This window comes from Pongo pygmaeus, chromosome 1 (genome assembly GCF_028885625.2).
Source record: "Pongo pygmaeus isolate AG05252 chromosome 1, NHGRI_mPonPyg2-v2.0_pri, whole genome shotgun sequence".
NCBI classification, from domain to species: Eukaryota; Metazoa; Chordata; class Mammalia; order Primates; family Hominidae; genus Pongo; species Pongo pygmaeus.
In genome coordinates, this window is record NC_072373.2 from 67038018 (window position 1) to 67064633 (window position 26616).

At 40.3% G+C, this 26616-nt stretch overlaps 1 protein-coding gene across 1 annotated transcript in view; it reads left to right on the plus strand.

The window, feature by feature from the left end:
* The first annotated feature begins 6327 nt into the window (after window positions 1-6327).
* Window positions 6328-26616, plus strand: part of RGS8 (regulator of G protein signaling 8) — a 120383-nt gene continuing 100094 nt past the window's right edge. Inside the window, exon 1 of the mRNA XM_063648145.1 lies at window positions 6328-6358. The gene's annotated coding sequence lies outside the window, so the exon portion shown is untranslated. The remainder of the gene's footprint in view (window positions 6359-26616) is intronic.

Sequence of the window (26616 nt, forward strand, 5' to 3'; positions counted from 1 at the left end):
ACCTCCTGAGTAGCTGGGATTACAGGCATGCGCCACCACACGCAGCTAATTTTTGTATTTTTAGTAGAGATGGGGTTTCACCATGTTGGCCAGGATGGTCTCGATCTCCTGGCCTTGTGATCTGCCCACCTCGGCCTCCTAAAGTGCTGGGATTACAGGTGTGAACCACCACGGCTGGCTGATTCTCTGACTTCTATCCATGGGTCCCTTGGAGGGGAATGGAGGGTGGGGTGTAGGAGGAATCTGAGGACCCCAGATTAAAACCCCTATTTTACAAAATGTATTTTTAAAAATTTAGAGGGTACAAGTGCAGCTTTGTTACATGGTATATTGCATAGTGGTAAAATCTGGCCTTTTAGTGTACCCATCCCCTGAATAGTTTACATTGTACACAATATGTAATTTTTTACTCCTCACCCTCCTCACGGCCTTCTCATCTTTTGGAGTCTCCATGTCTGTTATTCCACTCTGTGTGTCCACATGTACCCCTGTTTAAGTCTATATTCCCTGTCTATTTTTTAATCTTCCATTCGTGTCTCAATTTTATGATCCCTCAAATATCTAACTGTGTATAAGAGTAAGCAATCTTTTAGTATGGTTTTTACCCTCATGACCCAGGGTGACTATTCTCACCAGAGTCACCAATGTTCCCCCAGGTTCGAAGGACCTTTTCCCATTTTTACATTACTCCATCTCTCTGCAGCCTCAGACACCAAAACATTCCCTCCTTGGAACTTTCTCCTTCCTGAGGTTCTGCAATATTCTTCTCCATGCCATGACACAGTGGTTTTAAGCCCTCATAATGGTGGGAGTTTTTTCAAAACACCAGGGCTGGGGCTCTGTTCTCTGAGTATTCTGAGAGGGAAGGTTTGGGGTAGGGCCCAGGCATCTGTTTAATGCTACATAAGGAGTTCCAGTTTGTACCAATTGAGAATCACTGCCTTTGTTATTTATGAGTGCTGGATGTATGTTTTCCACTGATAACTATAATAATAATAATAATCATAGCAATAGACTTAGTAATGTTCTTCTCTCCCACTGAGTTTTTTTTTTTTTTTTTTTTTTTTTTGAGGTGAAGTCTCTCTCTGTCGCTTAGGCTGGAGTGCAGTGGTGCCATCTCAGGTCACTGCAACCTCTGCCTCCCAGGTTCAAGCGACTCTCCTGCCTCAGCCTCCTGAGTAGCTGGGATTACAGGTGACTGCCACCACGCTCGGCTAATTGTTATATTTTTAGTAGAGACGGGGTTTCACCATGTTGGCCAGGCTGGTCTTGAACTCCTGACCTCAGGCAATCTGCCCACCTCGGCCTCCCAAAGTGCTGGGATTACAGGCGTGAGCCACCATGCCCAGCCTCTCCCACTGAGTTTTAAAGCACAGCTCTCATTTAATCTTTTCTTGGCTTTATTTCCGACCTTAAAAATAAGAATAAAACAAAAACTCCACTTCCTTCAACAAGGAGATGTATATGTTAATGAGGAAATGTCTGCAAAATGTTCGCAATATCTGGAATCAAATGTATTTTGTAGGAATAAAAACAATAATTTCTTTTCTTTTCTTTTTTTCTTTCTTTCCTTCTTTTCTTTTTTTAATGAGGCAGGGTCTCACTCTGTCACTCAGGCTGGAGTGCAGTGGTATGATCACAGCTCACTGCAGCCTTGACCTCCTAGGCTCAAGCAATCCTCCTACCTCAGCCTCCTAGGACTACAGGTGTGTGCGACCACATCTGGCTAATTTTTGTACTTTTTGTACAAAAATTTTCGCAATGTTGCCCAGTCTGGTCCTGAACTCCTGGACTGAAGCAACCACTGTCCTTGGCCTCCCAAAGTGCTGGGACTACAGGCATGAGCCACTGTGCCCAGCCAATAATAACTGCTTTATTTTGGAAGCAAACAGGGAGAAGGCAGAAGTAGATTATACACTCTAGGAGTGGTTTGTAAGCTGCTGATTTATGGCCAGTGATAAGCAATGTTAGTCTATGTGTGAGGATGTGAGACAAGCAGAAAGTGAGTGTTTGCAGGTGTGACTTTATAGCTGGGGATATAGATAGCAGAGCATTGTCATAGAATCTTAAAGAAACATTGACTCAAAGCTGCAAGGAATCTTAGAGTTTTCCATCTTCATTCTTTATCCCCATGATCACATCCAGTCAGGGCCACATTATGAGTTTCTTGGAACCCCGGCACTTCTGCTTTTGCTCCATAGGCCGAGATGGGTGGATCACGAGGTCAGGAGATTGAGACCACCCTGGCTAACACAGTGAAACCTGGTCTCTACTAAAAATACAAAAAATTAGCTGGCATGGTGGCACGTGCCTGTAGTTCCAGCTACTCAGGAGGCAGAACAATTGCTTGAACCCAGGAGGCGGAGCTTGCAGTGAGCTGAGATTGCGCCACTGCACTCCAACTTGGGCTACAGAGTGAGACTCCGTCTCAAGAAAAAAAAAAGTATCTAAAATTATATTTTATGACTGCATTGGCATAAAATCACCTGTAATCCAGGCTGGATTTATTATTACATATTCATTATTATATTTATGTTTCCTTTGGCTTAAAAAAATTAAAAGTAAAACATTTTTATGGGCCCCTAAAAGCATCGTGGGCCCCAGACACTTGCCTCCTATGTCTAATGGAGGAGTCAGCCCTGCCTGAGAGAGGGAATGCACTATCTTCTGAAATAGCCCATATATTTCCATTTAAAAACCATTTGAATTCATAGAAAGTTTATAATATGTATAAGCACTTCTGTCATGTTTTTCTAGTTCTTTTCCCTAGAGACAGTCTCTTCCCTCTGTCTCATGTCCTATATACTAGATCCTGGCTATTCAAAGTGTGGGTTGTGGACCAGAAATATTGATATCACTTGGAGGCTGGTTAGACATGCAGAATCTCAGGTCTCATCCTGTACCTACAGAATCAGAATCTGCATTTTAACGAACTCCCTAAGTAATTCACGTTCACACAAAATTTGGAGAAGCACTGTATTGGAGAGAATAATAATAGCCAACGTTTATTGAATACTACTCTGCCGGACATCATTTTAAGTGCTTTATGTGGATTGCCTAATTAATCCTTTCAACAACTTTATTTATTTTTCCCATCTTACAGATGAGTAAACTGAAACACAGAGAAGCCAAGTGACTGTCTTTATCCAGCGAAGAAGTGGTGTGCAGGAATTCGGACCAGACAGTGTGACTCCAGGATCTATGCTCTTTCTCTCCATGCCGGTCTGCCCATTCTCCTGTGCCCTTCTCATTTGAGAAGTTGTTGCTTGCTGCCCAGCTTACAGTTCAGGTTGCCAGGGTGGGAGCAATATTTTTCATAGCACTTAGTCCAACCCTCTTGTTACAGCTGATTGGGTGACAGGTAGATAGATCCCTGATCAATGGTAGTCTATGGCTATTCTGCAATCTGTCACTCAGGTGGGCTCTCACTCTGTGGTATTTAAATGAAGCAACTTGGAAATAATTTGCTAGTTGTTAAGGAACAGGAAAAAGTAGATGGCTGGCCTGTAGATGAGTCATGTTTAGAGTGACTTATCAGTAATAAAGGTATTAGTGCTTCTGCTACTTGAGTGTCTAGAGTACCTTCAATTCAGATCCACTCTCCCACTCATTTATCTGGGATTCCCAAGCCTATTATGGCTCCATCTTTTGAATTTCCCTGGGAATCCTTTCATTATACCACAAGAAGCCCTACAACAATCTTGCTTTACTTGAGCTAGCTCAAGTGGGTTTCTGTTTGTTATCCTAAAAGCCAAACTATAAGAACACACGTTCACATATTTAAAAGCACTTGTGCATCTCCCTGAGCTACCCCTTCTCCAAGGGAAGCATCCCCAGTTCTTTCCATCAATCGTCATGCCATGTGTTCACTCCCTCTCTTGCTCCTTTCCCTCTGGACTGTGCAGTTGTAACCTTTGGAAACAGACTAATATGGAGGCTGGAATTGGAAGCCACTTTTATGGAACAATTTTATGGGTAAAGAGTGAGCCTGCCAGCCTCAACATTTCTTTCTTAGCACCTGGCAAGACTTTTCCCTGGAGCCTTAAAATTGGTTCTGCTTACAAGAGGGCACGCTGTAACTGGAGTTATGACTAACAGCTGAGCGCAAGCCCCCTCCCAACCGCCCTCCACCCACAAATGGGTAAGAATAGGCCCCTAGAAGAAAAGCATCGGAAATTGGGGTGGGGAGTTTTTCCCAAGCCTGTCCTAGCTTGAAGGCATTTCAAAGGAGAAACCCTGGTGGACTGTGTCTCCCCAGCTCTGGGGAAGAAACTGCAAACGGGCAGGCAACCAGCTTGCAGCAGCAGAGAGGAACTCCGGCCCATTCCCCCTTGTGGTTGTCGTGTTCAGGTCAGTACTAACTTTAGCCCTGCAGTCCTCAAATGGGGACAGTCCACTAGTGGATTAAATCCTCCTTAAATGATTAGAAGCTTTTAGCCAGAGATCAGAGGAAAGGAAATTATTTCATTTATTCTCTACTGGTACACGATGACTTCCGGGGAAGCCATTCTCCAGTGTTTTGCAGAATAATAACACTTTCTATTCATATATCATTGATCTCCCAGGAGCTCAAAGTTCTCCATAAGCATCTTATCAGCTAATTTCACCTGGGGTGCTTGGGAAGGAGGGAGGAGACAAGGACAACATTTGCTTTATTATTATTATTTTTTAACCTTGAAGTGCAGGGGTACATGTGCAGGTTTGTTACATAGGTAAACTTGTGTCATGGGGGTGTGTTGCAGATTATTTCATCACCCAGGTATTAAGCCTAGTACCCATTAGTTATTTTTCCTGATCCTGTCCTTCTTCCCACCCTCCACCCTCTGATAGGCCCCAGTGTGTGTTGTTTCCCTCTATGTTTCCATGTGTTCTCATCATTTAGCTCCCACTTATAGGTGAGAACATGCACCCAAAGGAATATAAGTCATTCTATTATAAAGACACATGCACATGTATGTTCATTGTAGCGCTATTCACAATAGCAAAGACACAGAATCAACCTCAATGTCCATCAACAACAGACTAAATAAAGAAAATTTGGTACATTAATACTATGGAATATATGCAGCCATAAAAAAGAATGAGATCAGGTTCTTTGCAGGGACTTGGATGGAGCTGGAGGCCATTATCCTTAGCAAACTAACATAGGAACAGAAAACCAAATACTGCATGTTCTCACTTCTAAGTGTTTGCTTTATTTTCTTCCTTGTGGTCATTATTTTAGCTGAGACCCCTGCCCCTCAGAAAGAGAGGTGGGGGTAAGCAATGCTGAGGACTTTTTCATTATATAAATTGCCTTACGGTGTTGTCCCTCTACCGGCTTCTGCTGGGTGTTCAACTACCCACCACTAGGTCATTATCTTCTTTTTGTAATTTACTTGCCTCGTTTCAATGTGGGGTAAATACCCTCTTGTTGAATTGAAGAAACTGGGGGCTCAGAGAAGCTGTGCAGGATGACTGAGTTCTCATGCCAGGCTATGGGTGAGTCTAAAGCCAGTGTTATCACATGTTCAGCTACTGACATGTCCCTCTAAATTCTTCCTGTCTGCAGTGCGCAGGGAGTGGTTACAGAGCTGAGGTTGGCCAGAACTCTCTGAATCTGAAAAGATGTGTCCTGAAGCACGTTTGAGGATAAAAGAGGGACGCACACTTGAGCCTGAAGGCCTGACCTCAAGTTGGCTGGCCAGCACTCTGAAGCGGCTCTTTTCAGACCTACATCCTGTGCAGTGCTCTGCAGATCAGGCTGCCTCTCTGGGACTTGAATGTTTCAAAAAGGATCTAAAGGGCCTTTCAAATGGTGCTGGGACATAAATAGCTTTCACAGAAGAATGTTGCCTCAGTGATGCGATGACTGAATCAGCACCACATTGAATTAGCAGCAATCTGGTGCTCTGGCTAATGGAGTGATGGTAAATGAACATTATTACGTTTTTACCGCATGAATGAGTCCTTAATAAAAAAGACAAATGGCTTCCAGGTGTCTTGCCACAAAATTTCAACAACTGAGTCACTCAAGCTGGAGGGAAGAACAAAAGGCAGTATAGAATCTCCTCGTGATTCAGTGGCCGCCAACTTGGATTGTCCCCAGTTCCAACTTTAGCATCTTTCTTTAGTCATTCTACTGCACAGTCAGTTCCCCTTGTGTAGATGCACAACAGGAGGAAATTCTAATGAAAAGACAAAGCTGCCACTGTCCCATCTGACCAAGCATCCCCAGAGAGAACAGGCTTCAAATACCAGGAAATACTGTTCCTGACAGGAACCACCTGTGGCTCGTCTGTGGCTGGGTCTTGAATTACTGGCCATTCCGGAGCAGGACCGGTTGATGTGCCGACTCCTGTGGCTGCTAGGATGTAAGGTAATCCCTCAGGAATGTTCTGTCAGCTGGCTCAGCCCAGCCTCTGCTGTCATGTCAGGAGGTGGGAATGGCTTGGAATTCTTGTCTCTGTTATAAACTAACACTGTGACATGAGGTGGCTTGGGATCTCTCTGGCTCTTACGTTTCTCAACTGTGGGGTTCATGGCCAAGAAAGGAGTTGGGAAAGTATCAGGTGACAAACACAAATGCCTCTGGGGGTCAGATAGGTGACAGAAGTGAATGGATTTTCTGGGTGTAAGACAATAGGAATGGCGGCGCCTATGAGGAACTGGAGAATAAATGCCTTGCCTGAAGATGTTCAAATTCAAATAAAACAAAAACAACCAGAATTCAATATTGTAGGCCAAATAAAATGCCAAGGGGTTAAGCTGATCTGATGATTAGAGTTTCCAACGTGTGCTGGAAGGTTGCTTCTAGTTTTAGTGATCCAGCCTTTATCTGCAAGTATGTATTCTTGTATATCAGAATTCCTAATTCAATTATGTATATGGTATATCTTCTTGAATGTGAGAAAGTATATGTACCTAATGCTTGGAATAAAATTCAGACTAATCTAGGCTTTTATAGGCTAAATCATAGCAAAAATCATTGATCTTAAGTTGTTGGTTAGAAAACAATATTAAATGTATGTGGTAGGATATGACTCAGAGGTCATTTAAGCTCCTCTGAGCCACAGCTCTGGGAAGACAGGGAAAATGAACCCCTTTTTAATCACGCACTCCTCCTGTTCAGAGCCCAATTACTTTTCATCTGATTTGTACGTAGGCACACGTGCAGGGACTGTGTCTGTCTTATTAAACACTGTACATGACCCTGGTACCTGACACCTAATAGGGGCTCAATACAAATATGATAAATAAATGAATGAGTTAATGAAAATAGCATGCCTAGGTTTTAGTCTTTTCTCTTTTAAACTATCTAATAAGCTATTGATTGCATAATTTATTTTAAAAGTGTAGATGTAATCATGCCAATTCTTGGCTCAAAGCCTTCTAAACATGCCACATTGCCTACACAACAAATCTCAAACTTCTTGGCATGATCTTTATTTCCATGTTCTGATTTCTTCTTTCTGTTTAGTTCTATCTTCAAATGATGTTGCTTCCCCCGCCCCCATATCATAGCCCAGCTTAACTACTTGTTCCCCAAACAAGTTCTTTCATTTTCATGACATTCCCTCTGTAATGCCCAGCTCTTCTTTTTCTCCATCAAAATGTTATCCATTCTTCAAGATGCAAATGTCCCCTCTCCAGGAAACTTTGCTTTATTTTAAAGCCAAATCAGAAATAACTTCTTTCATCTGTGCTCTTTCTGCATATCTCATACAAAGTGAGTATTACATTCTGCCTTAAGTTGTAGCTATTTATTTATATACCTACATCCTCTAGAATCTAGAGTCTAGATAGTATCTAGTCTAGTATCTAGAGTCTAGATAGTATCTAGTCTAGTATCTAGAGTCTAGATAGTAAACTTCTTAAAAGCATGGGCTATAAATTGTTGTTCTTTGCCTACTTCATAAACATGAAGGTATTCAATGCATTTATGTTGCATGATAGAACTTAAAAGTCTACATTTATTGGTTGTTTTTAATTGATGGAGAAATTTTGGTGGCTATCAGCTTGCAGTTAGAGGAACCCTCAACAAACAAGTTTAGTGAGAGAACAAGATAATCCAAGAATCCAAGGAAAAACTGTCACCTTTTGTGACAGAATTGTATAAAAATATATAGAAAAATGTCAGAAGCAATTCAACCTAAGACATAGGGTATAGTTTGCCAGTGGGTTTAAGTATCTTCCTGTTGATTATAAAGAAAGAAAAATCATCTGTAAAGTCAAGGATCTGAACTATTGTTGATGTAAAGATGGGTAGTATTACAAAGACAAGTTCCAAAAAAGGGTGTTGGTCTGCACAGAGCCTGGAAATAAAAAATGTGGACATGGGAACTCTCACCACATCTTTATTGTTGTTCAGAAAAGAGGGTAGGCCATTTTCACTGACCAGTTCCAGTTTTGTAGAGTAAAAAGAAAAAATTTATTAGGCTTCCATAGCCCAAAAGAAAGAGCTGTTAAACATATCTCATACTATGTGTTCTAATTCTGCATTCACTAAATAATTTTCTGATCTATAATTTGTTTACTAGTTTTATTAAAGAGCACCTATGTGCTTGGTCCTGTTGAGAACTTTTATGTATATTATCTTACTTAACTTTCATAACAACCTTCTGAGGTAGGTATTAAAAGCCCCATTTTTAGATGAAGAAAAAGACTAAGAGAGGTTAAGTACAATGAGAACACATGGACACAGGGAGGGGAACAACACACACTGGGGCCTGTTGGGGGATCAGGGAAGGGAGGGCATCAGGACAAATAACTAATGCATGTAGGGCTTAATACCTAGGTGATGGGGTGATAGGTGCAGCAAACCACCATGGCACACATTTACCTGTGTAACAAACCTGCATGTTCTGCACACGTATCCTGGAACTTAAAGTAAAATAAAATTTAGAAAAAGAGAGAGGTTAAGTAATTTCCTCAGTCACCCATCAGAAAATGGTAGAGCTGAAGATTTAATGCAATCTCTTTGAAAATACCAGTGACATGCTTAATAGAAATAGAAAAAAAAAATCCTAAAATTCATATGGAATCACAAAAGACCTCAAATAGCAAAAGTAATCTTGAGTAAAAAAGAGCAAAGCTGGAGGTGTCACACTACCTGATTTCAAAGTATACTACAAAGTCATAGTAATCAAAACAACATGGTACAGTGTGTGGTACAAAAACAGACACATAGACCAAAGGAACAGAAAAGAGAGCCCAGAACTAAATCCATGCATTTAAAGCCAACTCATTATTGAAATACCAAGTATATAATGGGGAAAGGAAAGCCTCTTCAATAAATGGTATTGGGAAGACTGGATATCCACATGGAGAATTAAAAAAATTAGACCTTCCTCTCTTGCCATATACAAAATTAACTCAAAATAGATTAAAGACTTAAGTGTAAGACCTGAAGCTATGAAACGACTAGAAGACAACACAGGAGAAACATTTCATAACAGTGGTCTAGGCCAGGATTTTTTGGATAAGACCTCAAAAGTACAGACAACAAATGTAAAAGTAGACAAATGGGATTACATCAAACTAAAAAGCTTCTGCACAGCAAAAGAAATAACAGATAGAAGAGACAACCTACAGAGTGGGAGAAAATATTTGCAAACTATACATTTCACAGAGTTAACATTCAAAATATATAAGGAGTGCAAACAACAGCAAAAGACCAAATAACCTGATAAAAAAATAGGCAAAAGACCTGAATAAACATTTCCCAAAAGAAGACATACAATGGCCAGCAGGTATATGAAAATATGCTCAACATCACTAATTGTCAGGGAAATGCAAAATAAAATCCCAATAAGATACCATTTCACCCATTTAGAATGAACAGTATAAAAAAGACAAAACAGAATAAGTGCTGGAAGGATGTGGAGAAAAGGGAACCCTTATATACTATTGGCAGGAATGTAAATTAATGCAGCCCTTATGAAAAACAGGTTCCTCGAAAAATTTTAAATAGAACTACCATATGATCCAGTAACTCCACTACTGGGTATATATCCAAAGGAATTGAAATCAATATGTCAGAGATGTCTGCACTCTTGTGTTAATCGCAGCACTGTTCACAATAGCCAAGACATGGAATCAAGCTAAGTGTCCATCAACGGATGAATGGATAAGAAAATGTGGTGTATATACACAATAGGATACTATTCAGCCATAAAAAGAATGAAATCCTGCCATTTGCAACAATGAACCTGGAGGCTATTATGTTAAGTGCAATAAGCTGGGCACAGAAAGACAAATATTGCATGATCTCACTTACATGTGAAATCTTTACAAAGTTGATCACATAGAAGTAGAGAATAGAATGGTGGTTGCCATAGGCAGAGATGATTAGGAGAGGGGGAAATGGGAAGATGTTGGTCAAAGGATACATAATTATGGTTAGATAAGAGGAATAAATTTCAAGAGACCTATTGTACAGCAAGACAACTACAGTTGGTGAAATATTGTATTCTTGATAAATGTAAAAAGAGTGAATGTTATTTGCTCTCATCACAAAAATGATAACTAGGTGAGGTAATGTATTTGTTAATTACCTAAATTTAAACATTCTACAGTGTGTATGTACTTCAAAACAGCATGTTGGACACAATGCTACCTGTCAATTTAAAAAAAAGTAAACTTTTAAAAATAAAAAAGCATAAAACATACTCAAAAATGAAGAGCCAGGAAAAGATGTAAGAAAGAAACAAACAGACAAAACAAAAAAGAAAATGATAGAGTTCTGATTTAAACACTGCCTGGACTACCTTTTTTTTTTTTTTTTTTCGTATTTTTAGTAGAGATGGGGTTCCGCCATGTTGGCCAGGCAGGTCTTAAACTCAGGTCATCCTCCCACCTCAGCCTCCCAAAGTTCTGGGATTACAGGCATGAGCCAATGCGCCCGGCCAAACCTGGACTAACTTTCAATGTTGCTTTCTTTTCTGCATGGTGTTGCCTATTGGAAGGGAACTGCTTGATGCGTCTTGCTTGTTCCACTCTTGGGTCAGAGGTATCTCCCTGGCTGGAAATTAAGTAGTGGCCCCAGTTGGTAGGGTCCAATCTCCCATAGCTGGCTCATTTCTGAGTGAAGTGGTTATTGTGTTTGCAAGTACAGATCAGACCTGTATAGCAATATACCCATTAAGATAGTGTCTCTGACAGAAATATGCTATCAGTTCTACCCCTTACATTACAGCACTCCTTAGCCACTGGAAAGACTTGCGAAAACACGAAACATTCTCTGCATGGCATCTTTAAATGGGAAGCACACTGAAATTTACTTTTTCTCCTTGATAAAGCTCCAAATTAAATGGATAAAAGAAGCTTAGTATTACTGCTTTTGTTTTCACAGCTGCCAAAATAACTCTGGATGTCCTGGTTCAATTCATAATAACGTTAGCTGAAATTACATGTGTCTAAAGATTGAAGATGCAGGGCCAGGAATGGTGGCTCAGGCCTGTAATCCCAATGCTTTGTGAAGCTGAGGGAGGAAGATTGCTTGAGCTCAGGAGTTTGAACCAGCCTGGGCAATATAACGAGATCTCTGTCTTTACAAAAAAAAAAAAAAAAAAAAAAGGAGACCAGTACTGTTGACACGTGCCTGTAGTCCCAGCTACTTGGGAGGTTGAAACAGAAGGATCCAGTGAGCTGCGGTCATGCCATTGCACTCCAGCCTGGGCAACACAACAAGAATCTGTCTCAAAAACAATAACAAAAGCAAAAGATAGGAGATGCAGGTCAGAGCATCTGATGCATTTCCTATCTTTAAAGAAGACATTGTCTTTTGTTTAAATGGGATCTGTTCATTTTAACTCGAAGCAGTCCTTGATGACAAATGAATGTGAAAAGCCTACAGATGTCCTAAGTTGGGAAATTTCCTTCCTTCCTCCCTCCCTCCCTCCCTTTCTTTCTCTCTCTCTCTTTCTTTCCTTCCTTCCTTCTTTCTTTCTTTCCTCCTTCTTTCTTTCTTTCTTTTGACAGAGTCTTACTCTATTGCCCAGGCTGGAGTGCAGTGGTGCGATCTCCACTCACTGCAACCTCTGCCTTCTGAGTTCAAGTGATTCTTATGTAGTTGGGATTACAGGCATGAGCCACCATGCCCAGCTAATTTTTGTATTTTTAGTAGAGACAGGGTTTCATCATGTTGGCCAGGGTGGTCTTGAACTCCTGGACTTAAGTGATCTGTCTGCCTTGGCCTCCCAAATTGTTGGGATTACAGGCATGAGCCACTGCACCCACCTGGAAGTTTTCATTTATATACTCTTGACATCATCATATATATTGTGTTTGCATCTAAGAAGTTATTTTAACAATTAATTTTAGCCATATATGGTCTCTTTTTTATTGGAAACACATTAGAAAAGTTCTTAGTTAAATGCCCATTTTGCAGATTTGTACTGAAGGATAGCAGCGGATTGGTGGATGATCAGAAAGGTGGTACCTGGGGTGGCAGTATTTTGGAGAGGGGGTCTGAAAACCAAGTTGTAAGATGGCCTGGGGGCTGTTTAGCCCAGGGAAGAATTTCTAGGCAGGCAAGGGGTCTTCAGATATTTGAGGGACTCACTTGCCCCGAACAGGAATAAACAGGTATCCTCTTCTTTACCCTAGAGGGCAGAAATTGGACTAAAAGAAGGTCAGGATAGGGAGAAAGTGATGCACATGTGGGAAGAATCTTTATGATACTTGAGGAATTTATTAGAAGGATGAATATTTGAGCATTAAAGTTGTTGGGAGTGATGGTGGAGGCTGTCTCAAGTAAAGATGAAGGTCAGGATAGGGAGAAAGTGATGTACATGTGGGAAGAATCTTTATGATACTTGAGGAATTTATTAGAAGGATGAATATTTGAGCATTAAAGTTGTTGGGAGTGATGGTGGAGGCTGTCTCAAGTAAAGATGAAGGTCAGGATAGGGAGAAAGTGATGTACATGTGGGAAGAATCTTTATGATACTTGAGGAATTTATTAGAAGGATGAATATTTGAGCATTAAAGTTGTTGGGAGTGATGGTGGAGGCTGTCTCAAGTAAAGATGAAGGTCAGGATAGGGAGAAAGTGATGCACATGTGGAAAAAATCACTGAGATATTTCAAGCTAGGAAGCTATGGCAGGGATTTCAGCTTTGGGTAAGAGATTATGCTCAATGCCCTAAAGTTCCATTCCAATTCTAAGAACTTAGTTCGTGGTTTAACTTATACACTTAATATCATTTGCCTTTATGTGAATCAAATATGACAAATGGTTTAACAATGATTGTTGGAGAAGAGTGTATTTATGCAGTAGAATCTCACTGATTTAAAATAATTGAAAGGGAGAGCCAGTCTGGTTGGTGAAGTCAATTATGAAATGATTGTAAATAATAAAAGGCCATTTTATTACTTTCAAGTCCTTGGATGCGTGGAATTACATCTACCAAAGTTGCCTGATCAAAGTTCTGCTTTAAAGAATAGAGAATGATTTGTAATCAACATATCAGAGTACCAGGCTTGCTGGCCTTTGCTTAGATTAGAATTAAATCATTTCCAATTCAGAATGTTTGAAAACAGTTGGTTCTCATGAGTAAATAAATAGGCCCTTCAGAATTTCATTTTATGTGTTTATTCTGTCAACTCTTTCTTTTTTTTTTTTTCTGTTTCTAGGGCAAAGGGAAGCTGATGTTCAACTTCTGTCAAAATGTCACAATTAAAAAATAAACAAAAGCACAACATAAATAAGTGAGATTTTTGTTGTATTTTGGTCAGACCAATTCTCTGTCTTGCAGATTGAATGTTAGATTGCTCAAAACTCATGAAAGGAAACTTTCTGAAGAACTATTTATATCTAGAGGGTGTGGCAAAGAATTGGATTTAGTAATTTGTTCATTAGTCAAAATTTAATTTCAAAAAGACCATATATGTATAATTTCATGTATGTGAAGTGTCCAGAATAGACAAATTAATAGAGACAGAAAGTAGACTCATACTTTCCTAAGTCAAGGGTCGGGGGTGGTAGGGTGACTTAAGGGGATAATAGAGAGTGGCACTCACAGGCATGGGTTTCTTTCTGGGGTGATGAAAGTGTTCTAAAATTGTGGTCGTGTTTGGACAACCCTGTAAATACAGACACGCATAGTTTAATGACAGCAATATATTCTGAGAAATGCATCGGTAGGTGATTTCATTCTTGTGTGAAACAACAAAAAGTTGTGTACTTACCTGAATTTAGTATAGCCAACTACACACCTAGGCAACAAACCTGTATAGCATGTTACTGTACTGAATAATGAAGGCAATTGTAACACAGTGATATTTTTGTCTCTACACACAACTAAACATAGAAAAGGTAATACGTTACTACAACGTTGCAATGGCTATGTCACTAGGCAACAGGGATTTTTCTGCTCCATTATAAACTTATGGGACCACCATCTTATATGCAGTCTAATGTTGACTGAAACTTTATTATGTGGCACATGACTGTGTCTTAAAAAACAATGAATTGGGCTGGGTATGGTGGCTTGCACCTGTAATCCCAACACTTTGGGAGGTGGAGGCACTGGGAGGATTGCTTGAGTCCAGGAGTTCAACACCAGCCTGGGCAACATAGTGGGACCCCATCTTCACAAATTTTTTTTTTTTAATTAGCCAGATGTGGTGATGTGCACCTGTGTCCCAGCTACTCTCGAGCCCAGGAAGTTAAAGCAGCAGTGACTGCAGGGATGTCAGCTTGGATGAGAGAGTAAGACCCTGTCTCAAAAAACAAACAACATTGGATTTTATACTTTAAATAGGTGAATTGTATGGTATATGAATTATATTTCAATAATTATTGAGTGTACATTATGAGTCAGGAGCTGTTCTGGGACTGGAAATATGATGTTGAACAAGCCAATGTCTCTGCCCTCACAGAGCTTACAGTGGAGAGTCAGATAACAAACATGTGAACAAGCATATAAAAACATAGTTGCAGGAAGAGGTAGTACTCTGAAGAAAAATAAAGCAGGATAAGGAACTAGAGAGTATGTGCATACATATGTGCACATGTGTCTTGTGTGTATATGTGTGTATATGTGTGTGGGTATGTGTATGTAGCATGTCTATATGCATGTGTGTTGTATGCATGTATGTATGCATGCATGTGTATGTGTGTGCATGTGTGTGTATACACATGTTTTCTATTTTAGATATGGTGAACAGAGAGGCACTCCATGGGGAATATAAAAAGTGTGAATAAAATGAAAGAATTAACTGTGCAGATAACTGGGGTAAATGCATTTCAGGCAATGCAAAGACCCTGAGACAGGAATATTTTGGTCTGTTCAACCAAGAAGAAGGACAGAGAGCTAGTGGGAAATGATGCTGGAGAGGTCAGTAGGGATCATATCATGTAGGTGATGACCATGATAATATCTATGAGTTATTATGAGTTCAGTCTTAGCATTAATAATTACCACTAACTTTGCATGACATATAGTCCCCAAGTCCTTTTCACAACCTCTATCTTGTTTGATGCTCACAACTCTAAGAAGCTGCTGTTAGTTTGCTCGGTCTATATATAAGGAAAATGTGAGGAAATTGTCTACAATTCTCAGCGCTCCATGAGTCAATGACCGACTTCAGGACATGTCCCAAGTCTGGTGATCTTATTTCCTCAAATCCTAAGTCAGTACTTGCTGCAAGATGTAGGCTCAATACATGTTCATTCAACTTCTTTGAGGTCACAAAGTGAGTGGACAGACAAGCCAGGACTGAAGTTCAGGTCTTCTCATTCCAAATCCCATGCTATTTGTATTGACTCACATGGCCATATTGCTTTTCCCTTTGAATCACAGAATGATGAGGATTACAGGGTCTTCAGGGGTCATCTTCCCAGTGGATTAACACTAACATCCTCCAATGCCTGTGGGTGTTTACACAGTTTTCCAGGATTCTGCTGAAAGAGGTTGATCTGTCTCTGTTATTGCACAATGCCACTTTAATTGAGGAATAAGTTTTCCTTAGCATATTCCATTAAGCGACTTTATGTAATTAATTGTATCCCCTGATTCTTACAGTTTGATAATTTTCATCTCTGCCTTACCATCCAGGTTCCTTCTTAGCAAATCCTACCATCTTTCACCTTTTAACTACATAAAAAAGTAGTTAAGAACATGAGTTCAAATCCTGAAATGAGTTCAAATTCTGGCCCTACTCTTAATAGATGTACAACCTTTGATGCCTCAGTTTTGCTCCTTGGTAAAATGGAGATAGTAATATTATTTATCTCATATGGCTGTTTTGAAAGTTAGATGTGTCTGTATAGTGCTCAGCACAGAGCCTAGAACAGAGTAAGTATCAGTAAATATTAGCTATTACTAACTGGTATGCTTATGCCCCACTCTCCAGTAGCACTTACTGTAGAATTGTGGCCAGGGAGGCAAGAAGTAAGATAATAGCTTGTCAATGTTTCTGAGTACACAGCACTTAGGACTCTATTACAGCAGGCCAGTTGGGTGGTCAAGTACATCCTTGGACTGCAGCACAACATGTGCACAGATGGAAACTAGGATTGATTAACTCCTGAGCATTCTGCATTGGAATTAAGGAGGATGATTACTGGGTCTCCCCAAGTACACAATTCCATATGAATCTCTGTGGCTGTTATTAAACTCTGGATTGGAGACTAGTTTCACCCAGGCGATGGTAGAAATTGGGGGTTGGGGGTTGGGAGCTGGAGCATGGAATGTGTGAGACAGGAAAACAGTATGGATGGGGACGAAAAGCCATTGATTAAAAAGAGCCGTTTGTCCCCCTTCCCTTCCCTGCTTAGATTCTGGAAGAGTCAGAGCTCTCTGGTCTCTGCTGCTGCCTTGTTGCCTGTTAGCGTGATTGTCGCTGTTGCCAGGTAACTGCTGGCACAAGGGCTTCTGGGTGGGCTGCCCGCTGGCTGGGTGAGTGGGAGGAGGTGTGAAGAGGCAGAGGTCAAGGCCAAGAGGAATGGAAACAGCAGTGTCTACATACACAAATCAGGCCCATGGAGATTCCCCCTAGGTTATGGTACAGGGGGAGGCCTGAAAACATGAAGATAACAAGGCAGTCCTCAAATACAAAGCCAATATACAACACTTTAGAAAAGGAATGAACAATTTGGTTTATTCTTTTTTTTCCTCTTAAAAGAAACCCCAATTCTTCATAAACGCCAGAAACTGTGTCTATGTCTGTGACTGCTGGTGTGCCTTTAAAAACCCCATTGAAAGAACATCAGTTCCTCCACGTCAGTACTCAAGGTCAGGGGCCCCAGTGACACTGTCAGCGTTGGGCAGAAAATACATTGTCTTAACAGGCTGTGCGAAGCCCCTCAGAAAGCCATCTTTTGGGTTCTTTTTCTCTCACATTAAGCACTGATTCTCTTCCTAGATGAGGAGTAAGTACTGACACTAGAGAAAGAGCAGAAGGTGAAGCCAAGTAGCAGCTGACTGTACCCAGCATACTTCATTGTTCATCTGAAAGCTGAGACTCTCCCAGCACATTTGTGGGGGAATATTCCACGTTTAAATGGAAAGAAGCCATAAATGTCAGCTAGAAGATACCTGGAAGAGGATCCAATAAGATTCTTTATTTCAGGGGTGAGGAGAGACCAGAACTTAAGTGCTTATCAAGTTCAGAGATACAACTACAGATCTAACCTTGTATGGAAGAGAGATTGTCTCTTTAGTTCTCTAGCTTCCACATCTTTCAATGTCCTTACCATCGACCTTCATCCCCTTGCCCTACAAGATGTTTCTGAAACTGCCTCCCCAGCTATCCACATGATTCAGCCTCTTCACCCTGCCCTAACCCTTAAATGGACCGGCAGTCAATCTCTGGACTGCTTCCCAGATGCATACTTGGTTTCAAGGTCCTTTACTGGTTTGCTCTTGTTCAGTGATTGTATCCCCTCTCTCTGTCAATAGATGTTTCACTGACTGTAGCTAAAATAATTTTGTTTTGCCTTTTTTATTCCCTCATGTTCTGACTCCATACTTCATATTAATTACAGGATTGGCCATAAAGGGTACCCAGAGTATACCTGGCATGGCCCATAAAGATGAGAGAGACCATTGTTAGATCATTTTCATTTGTTTAAAATAACACCAAATAATTGACCTCTCAAAGGTCAACTATAATTTCATTTAAAAATCTAAAATGATAAGCCTAAAATATATTTAATGCTATTTTAAAATATATATTTTCTTGAGGTTCATGAAAATTATATAGGCTACTATTTGTTGGTCATTTGATGCCAGATACTGAACTAGATGCTTCACATATGTCATAAAGTATCCATAATACACCTGGAAAAGTATCATTATCTTCGTCTAACACAAAAGGAAACAAAGGCTCAGAGAAGTTAAACAACTGTTCAAGGTTGCTTTTTCTAAATGAATAGCTTGTGCTCTTGTTATAATATCAAGCGGCCTCCATCCATTAATGAAACAGTTTTGGCTCTAATTGTTATCTTAGATGTGAATACAACATAATGAATACATAATGAATTAGCATTTAATGAGTCTTGAGCAAAGCAACTGTTAGTTATTTGTTACTGTGTAACAAATTATCACAACATTTAGTTGCTTTAAAAAGCATTTTTTAAAAATAGTTTCTGTGGGCCAATAATCTGGGCATGGCTTAACTGGATTCTCTGGGTCAAGGTTTCTCACAAGGCTGCAATCAGGGCTTCAGTTGGGTTGCAGTCATCTCAAGCCTGCTTCCAAGTTCAACTGCTTCCAAGTTCACTCATGTGGTTGTTGGTAGGCCTCAGTTTCTCACATGCTGGTGAACTGAGGTCCTCAGATCCTCCCTAGTTGTTGGCTGGTAGCTGCCTCTAGGGGGTTGAATGGTCGCCCCCAAAGATAAGAGGGCCTGTTCTCTGGATCTGTGAATGTTATCTTGTATGGTTTATTAGTCTGTTCTCATGCTGCTAATAAAGACATACCCGAGACTGGATAATTTATAAATAAAGAGAGATTTGATGGACTCACAGTTCCACATGTCTGGGGAGGCCTCACAATCATGGTGGAAGGTAAAGGAGGAGCAAACACACGTCTTACATGGCAGCAGGCAAGAGAGTGTGTGGAGGGGAACGGCCCTTTATAAAACCATCAGATCTCTTGAGACTTATTCGCTATCATGAGAACAGCATGTGAAAAACCTGCCCCCATGACTCAACTGCCTCCCATTGGGTCCCTCCCATGACACATGGGGTTATGGGAGCTACAATTCAAGATGAGATTTCAGTGGGGACACAGCCAAACCACATCATATAGCAAAATTAACAAAATTTATTTCATTATGGTCAAATACACATAAAATCTACTATATAGTAATTTTTTTTTTTTTTTTTTTTTTTTTACCTATGAGATTAAATTAAGACTTTGGAGATAAGATTATTCTGGATTATCTGGGTGGTCCCTTTAATGTCATCAGAAGTGTTCTTATAAGAGAGAGGCAGAGGGAGATGAGACACCAAAGAGGAATGCAATGCCACCAACAGAGGCAGAGCCTGGAGTGATGCAGCCACAAGCCAAAGGATGCTGGTAGCCACCTGAAGCTGGAAGAGGCAAGAATAGATTCTTCCTAGAGCTACCAAGGGAAGCAAAGCCCTGCCAATGCCTTGATTTTGGGCCCAGTGAAATTGATTTCTGACTTCTGGCCTCCAGGACTGAGAAAACAGATTTCTGTTGTTTTAAGCCACCAACTTCGTGGTAATTTGTGATAGCAGCTGCAGGAAATAATATACTGCCCTTAGTCCCTTGCCACATGGGCCTCTCTATATGAGCATGTCACAGCATGGCAGCTGGCTCATCCAAGTGAGCAAGCAAGAAGAGCAGAGCAGGAGAGAGTGAACAAGGTGGAGGTCAGTTTTAGAACCTATTCTCTGATGCAGCATCCCATCACTTCTATATTCTGTATGTTTGAAGCAAGTTGCTAGGTCCAGCGCACACTGCATGGGAGGGGATTACTCAAGGGCATGTCCTTCCCTCTCTATGTTGGACTTCTACTGCTATCCCAGGGCTAATATCCATGACATAGGTTTCCATATCTCATACTGGCTTGCGGTTTTATGTACCAGGGTTTCTTGAAGTGGGCTTTGCTAACCCACTAAATCCTAATCACCCAAAAAGCTTGGTAAAAATGCAGATATCCAGGCCTAACCCAATTCTACTAAATCTACTAAATCTAGTGTAGGACCCAGAAACCTATATTTTAAATAAGCTTCCCACGTGATTCCTATGCACAATAAAGATAAAAAAAATCTGACCTAAACGCTATTCTCCACTCAAGAAAAGTTCATAGCTAACTAGCATTTGTGAATGCTACACATCTGCTCTCTGACAGTCATGTTTTAGCAATTGCTTTTTGGGTACAGTTCCTTAATCCAGTATTTCCTAATTAGTGGTAATGGTACCACTGGTGGGAGGCAAAATGGTTTAAGGTGGTACAAGCATGACCATGTAACATTTTAATAGTGGTGTTATCTTCAGGGTAACTTTCTATTTATGGCAAGTCACATTGGTTTTACTGCCTGGTGATGACATAGAGTATCTTTAATCAATGTATTGTTGTAAAAAAGAAAAAGGAGTTAATTTGAAAAATGATATTAAGTAAGCAATGGTATAGGTGGTACACAGACATGGCAAAAACAATGACAGACATAATCAAGTGGTTGAAGTTTGAGAAACATTGTCCTAACCCAAAGGAAGGCACTCTGTGGCCTTCAGGTGTCATGGTACAAAGTGGAGGAGATATTTGGGGGCAGAAAGGCCTTGCCCAGGTTAGTAAGGTTATTGCTTGTGTCTCTGTGAGGGGAAGACCCTGCTGATCACGATCAATCATGAAGCTGGTCAGACGGAGAAAATGAGCCATGCCTTCAGATACATCTCTTGTTAATATAGAAAAGAAAGGGCCAGAGCAAAATATAATCACAAACTGGTGCAACCAGGCTGTGTAGAGGCACAGACTTATTCAATAACAGGACTGGTTCTTGGCAAAAATGAAATGAAGGTGAAGCCCTGTGTTGTCCCTGCTTCCACCAGGGCCCTCTCTTTGTTACTGCCATAGTGCCCTGCTTATCTTCCCTTCTCCCTCCAACTCTTTCCTGTTTCCTTCTGTTCCACCCTAATCCCATCAGATCTAGCTCTCAGGGCTTTCATTTTTTTTGGAGCTGTAAATGACCTATGTTATTCAAAGCATTGGTCTTCAAATTCTGTTGGACAGAGCATTCTACCACAAAAGTTAACTAATGGATATCTTTAACCCCTTTTTTCTTTATTTTTAGTTTTCAGTTTTCCTAATGTTAAATTTTCTTTAAAAAAAATGGCAGTGACTTTTCTTTATAGTTGATTATAATACTCTATAACCAATTTAATAAGATATATTAAAATTTTTGATGTTCTTGAAAATTTTATTCAGCATACAATACATTAAATAAGTGCTTTTAAAAAAAATTCACTATTCATTTGAGCTCTTAGGACTGCACTGCCCAGTATAGTAGCCATTCACCTCAAGGCACTACTGAGCACTTAAAATGGGGTTAGCCTGAAGAGAGACGTGTTGTCAGTGTAAATTACACATTGAATTTCAAAAACGTAGTATTAAAAAAAGAGAATGTAAAATATATTATTAATACTTTCAAGTACTGGTTGTATGTTGGAATAATAATATCTTGGTTATATTGTGTTAAAATATATGATAAAAGTTAATTTCACCTGTTTCTTTTTACCTGTTTTAATGTGGATACTAGAAAATTAAAATTATGTATGTGGCCCACCTTATATTTCTATGATCAGCATCACCTTAGAAAATACTGAGTTCAACTTGCAGTAATTGCTGACCTTCTATTGACTGGACACTAAGTGATTATAGGCTCTGAACCTCCCAACATCCTCCCAGTGCTAAAACACAAAATTATAACTCCTTGGTTCCTAACTTGGGTATTTAGGTCAATTCCCTCACCTCCTTTGTTAATATTAGTAGATTCTATTACAGGAAGATTGTCTTGGTCAAGCCTTATTTTTACAAAACCATACCTTATAATGAGACAACATAAAAAATGCATGAAAAAGTATTGGGATCAACTACAAAGTCAAAGAAGGACATAGAGGTGTCAAGATCTTGAAAAGACGTTTACAACAGTCTTGATTCTTTCAGTTATTTTTTCTGTAGCTTATTGATGAGAATCTTCTAATCTCTTTAACTTGGCAAGTATGACCATCTTTTCTGGTGGGATGTTTTCTTGTAAAGCTACTTTCTGCTGCTACTATGCACTATGCATTCAAAATCATAACTCTTATCATTATGATTGAGTTCTTTAGCTTCCAGTCAATTAAAACCCACATGAACATAGAGAATCAGATCATGTTGTGACTGACCTGCTTTTTGTTTATCCAAATCTGAAATCAAAATAAATAACTTGGGGCCAGGCGTGGTGGTTCATGCCTGTAATCCCAGCACTTTGGGAGGCTGAGGCGGGCAGATTGCCTGAGGCCAGGAGTTTGAGACCAGCCTGGTCAACATGGTGAAACCCCGTCTCTACTAAAAATACAAAAATTAGCCGGGCATAGTGGCGGGCGCCTGTAATCCCAGCTGATTGGGAGGCTGAGGCAGGAGAATTGCTTGACCGTGGGAGGCGGAGGTTGCAGTGAGCCGAGATCGTGCCACTGCACTCCAGCCTGAGCAACTAAGCGAGACTCTGTCTCAAAAAATTATAATCATAATAAAAATAAATAAATAAATAAATAACTTGGTATCTAGGGCTGTGTGTTTTCTTTTGACTATGCCATTAAACAGAATACTATTGGCTTCAGGGACCTCTGTTAGTCTGTCAGTGTTGTGCCTGCTTCTATTCCTAATTTTATTGGACAGTGTAGATGAACCCTGGATGGAGGTGGGTCTGCCTGTGTCTCCTTTCATTACTCTCCTCCTTTCCTTGGACCTTGGCTGGTCCTTGACATCATTCTTAGCTCTATCTTCTTTGCTTCCTCAATCCTCAGGCTGTCCCCACCCCCTGGTGTTCCAGTGTGGCAGCAGATTTGAGATATGAGTGAGAGTCACTCCAAGGCATTGTTCCAGCCCTATCCTGGCCTAAGCTTGTGACTGGTCTCAAATTCCAGCCCTAGCTTAGCTCCTACCTGCAGGCTTTATTTGTCCTACTCTGTCAAAATTTCTTAAGTCACTTGATACCTAATGCTCCTTGTCAGCTACATTCTAGCAGTCAACCAGTAAACATATAGCAAATGGATACTTAAATGTAGCATCATAATCTCTACAATCCTTCATGAATTCTCCCAGATAATTAACTTCCTGGGATATTGAGCATGGCATATCATTTCTTATTTAACACACTTGGATATTGAAAACACAGGACAAATAATCTTGCTGCAAAATTGTGTTAAGATTTAATTAACAGAAAAAACTATAACACATGTACCAGACACTGTGTTACTGCCTATGAACACAGCATTTGAATATCTGAGTATCCTCTGTTGTGAAATCCATTCGCTTCACTCACAGTCTTTGCCATTTAAATCCTTTTTCAGAGCAAACTGCGAAACCATGAGATGCACTTGCTTCTGTATTCAGGTTTCCTCTATGTTCCTTACATTAGGAACAATATAGGTCTTTTAAGTTCCTACAGTGACCATTTAACTTGGTTGCATTAAGCTGTGATGGCTTTGCTTTGTGATTTCTGGAAAGTCATGATACTATTTGGCTGGCTAGCCTGGACTCTACCTGAGGCATGTGCCACAAGAAATCATCTTCAAAGTTGCCAGGGTGAAGGACCCTTGATTCTTTTTCACTGTGGCTGTCATCTTGCTTTTATCTTCAAAGAATCCTCCAGGAGCTTCTACTCAATTAGCTTTTCTTTGTCCTTCTATAGCATGCCCTTATTTGTCAATCAGTACCAACATAATATATAACATTCAGTTTCTGATAATAAAATTATTTCTGGCTCAGATGCTTCATAATGATCACTATTACTCAAGTTTTCTGCCCCTCAAGTAGGTCTGAGAACTCCTTTGTTGAAGCCATGCCCTCTCCTGAGACATTGTGGCCAAAGGATGTAAATTCTACTGATGAAATGTTAACATTGGCCAGCAGGAGAAAGAAGTTGAAATGAATGGTATGAGTCTTTTTCAAGCTCCTAAAATTCTACCGTCTAATTGTTTCCTTATTTGCTCCTTGCTCATTTATTCATTTAACAAATATTTATTTAGACTTACTGTTGGACAAGTTCTGTTTGAGGAACTGGAAGTGTAGCAGCCTAGAAAATGATTCAGAGCATTAAGGGCAACCTAGTACTGCTACAGGGGTGTGTGTGTGTGTGTGTGTGTGTGAGAGAGAGAGAGAGAGAGGGAATGAGAGAGAGCGCTTGCTCTGCTGACATTATAGCAAAATTCCCCAAATTTTTTTGAAGATGAAATTAATAGTTTTCACAGAACACCAGATAACATCCTGGAAGTGTAGTCTGGGAAAACACCCAGTCAGTCACCAATGTTGGTTCTTTCTAAAGTCGTCAGTATCTATCCCTTTTTACTCCCACTGCTAATAACCTAGTCCTAGTCCCAACACTTCCTGGCTCATACCCAGGTCATTGCAGTAATTTTCCCACAGGTCTTCTAGCCTCAGTCTCTCCCACTGTGATCTATCCTTCATACTGTGCTAATACTGGCAGCCTTTTGTTGAGCAATCTGCTTTAGTTGGAACCAAGGCTTGGAGAGATTAGCTGCCACTAACAAGGTCACCTAAGTAATAAGTGGCAGTGATGAGAATTCTATTATACTGCTGTTTTTCAAACTGTGATCTGTAGAACCCTGAAGTCCAAGCACATTCTCAAGTACTCTGAGGATTTCTAAATTTTGTGTTTTCATTTAAATCATAGTCCATTAATGGAGAGAATATTCTAAACCACCTAAATGACCTCTCATTGTTGAGAATTGGGATGCAGTTTCTGTGTGTGCATTTGTGCTTATTGTAATGTTGAGACCAAGTAATGTGATATTAGTTGGGATGGGCTTTTGAGAAAAAAGTAGATTGAGGATTTTGTCAGCAGTGATTTCAAGAATCTTGATCTAGAAGAAGACTTTTTCATCTTTTCTAGCTTTAAGGAAATGTTTTCATTATAATTGGTGGGCTTACTCTATTTCCTTGGGGTAGGAGGTAGGATGGGCATAGATGGGTGACAAAAGTCTTGGGAACAGGTAAAGGAGAATTATTTTACTGTATCAGGTAAGCAAGAAATAGGATATAATCCAACTGCCAATTGTAGTCAACCAACAAGCAGCACACTGCAGAAATTAGAAGTAACAGCGTGAAGCCAAGTCACTTTTCATAGCTAAGTTTGTGAGGGCTAAAGGTGCAGGATTATTGGGCTACATTTCTATCTAAATTCTCCAGCAACTGCAGATGCTTTGCTGAACATTGGAAAGTGTTGCCAGGTGGGGATCCAATTAGTGCCTATGCTTGGGAATAAAATGGCTATTAAAGATCCTGAGAGTTTTTAGGGGCAAGTTATAGGTGAGAACAGGAGGATAGAATGCAGGTCAGATAAACTCTTTTCTTTGGAAATCTGCCTTTGGTGGATCTCTCTGCATCAGGGAGAAGTGAAGATTTCTCTAACCCTTTAGTCTTTCAGTGCCACGCAGTGATTTTCAAATGTGGGCCAGGAGATGGGTTATATCAGAATTGTTTACAGTGCTGGTTAAAAATACAGTTTTCTGGAGCTGAATCAGAATCTCAGAATTTCTGGAAATGAGACTGGTCAGTTGTAGTGTTCCACCAAATTCTTAAGCACGTAAAAAATTGAGATCTACTGGTCTAGGGACTTTTTCTGCAAGGTAGAATGCAAATTGCTGGAAGGACTCTAAATTTTTTTTTTTTTTTTTTTTTTTTGAGATGCAGTCTCGCTCTTGTCACCCAGGCTGGGGTGCAGTGGTAGGATCTTGGCTCACTGAAACCCCCGTCTCCCGGGTTCAAGCAATTCTCCTGCCTCTGGCTTCCAAGTAGTTGGGATTACAGGCACCTGCCACCATGCCTGGCTATTTTTTGTATTTTTAGTAGAGATGTGGTTTCGCCATGTTAGCCAGGCTGGTCTCGAACTCCGGAGCTCAGGCAATCTGCCCACCTCGGCCTCCCAAAGTGCTGGGATTACAGGCGTGAGCCACTGACCCCAGCCAAATTTGTTTTTTTTTAAACCCAGCCAAACTCTGCTAGAAAAGGTGATTGCCTACTATTGCAATAGGGTGTGCATGTTTTAAAATTAATATTGCATTGCATCGGCTAAAGTGTTGTTTTATTCAACTGATCCTTCTTGGAAGTATAAATCTCCCTAGGTGAGATAATGTACTAAGTCCCTACAAGTTAGAGTGAATGAGTTTCTTATGGATAGCAGAAGGCAGTCAGGGCTCCTTGGTGGAGTCAGGGTTGAAGATGTTGGAAGACTGCTCAAATTAAGAAAAAGATATTAAAAGGAAGGTTAGGGAAGTGAATTTCAAACTTCTTGGACTTGCTATTTGCTCCTACCTCTAAGACCCTTTTCTTATTATCCCCATCATCTTTTCTAAACCTGACCCTTATATGCCTGAAGTTAGGGAAACTTTTTTCTTCACCAGCCTTTTTTAGATGTGTTTGGAATTTTGCCTAA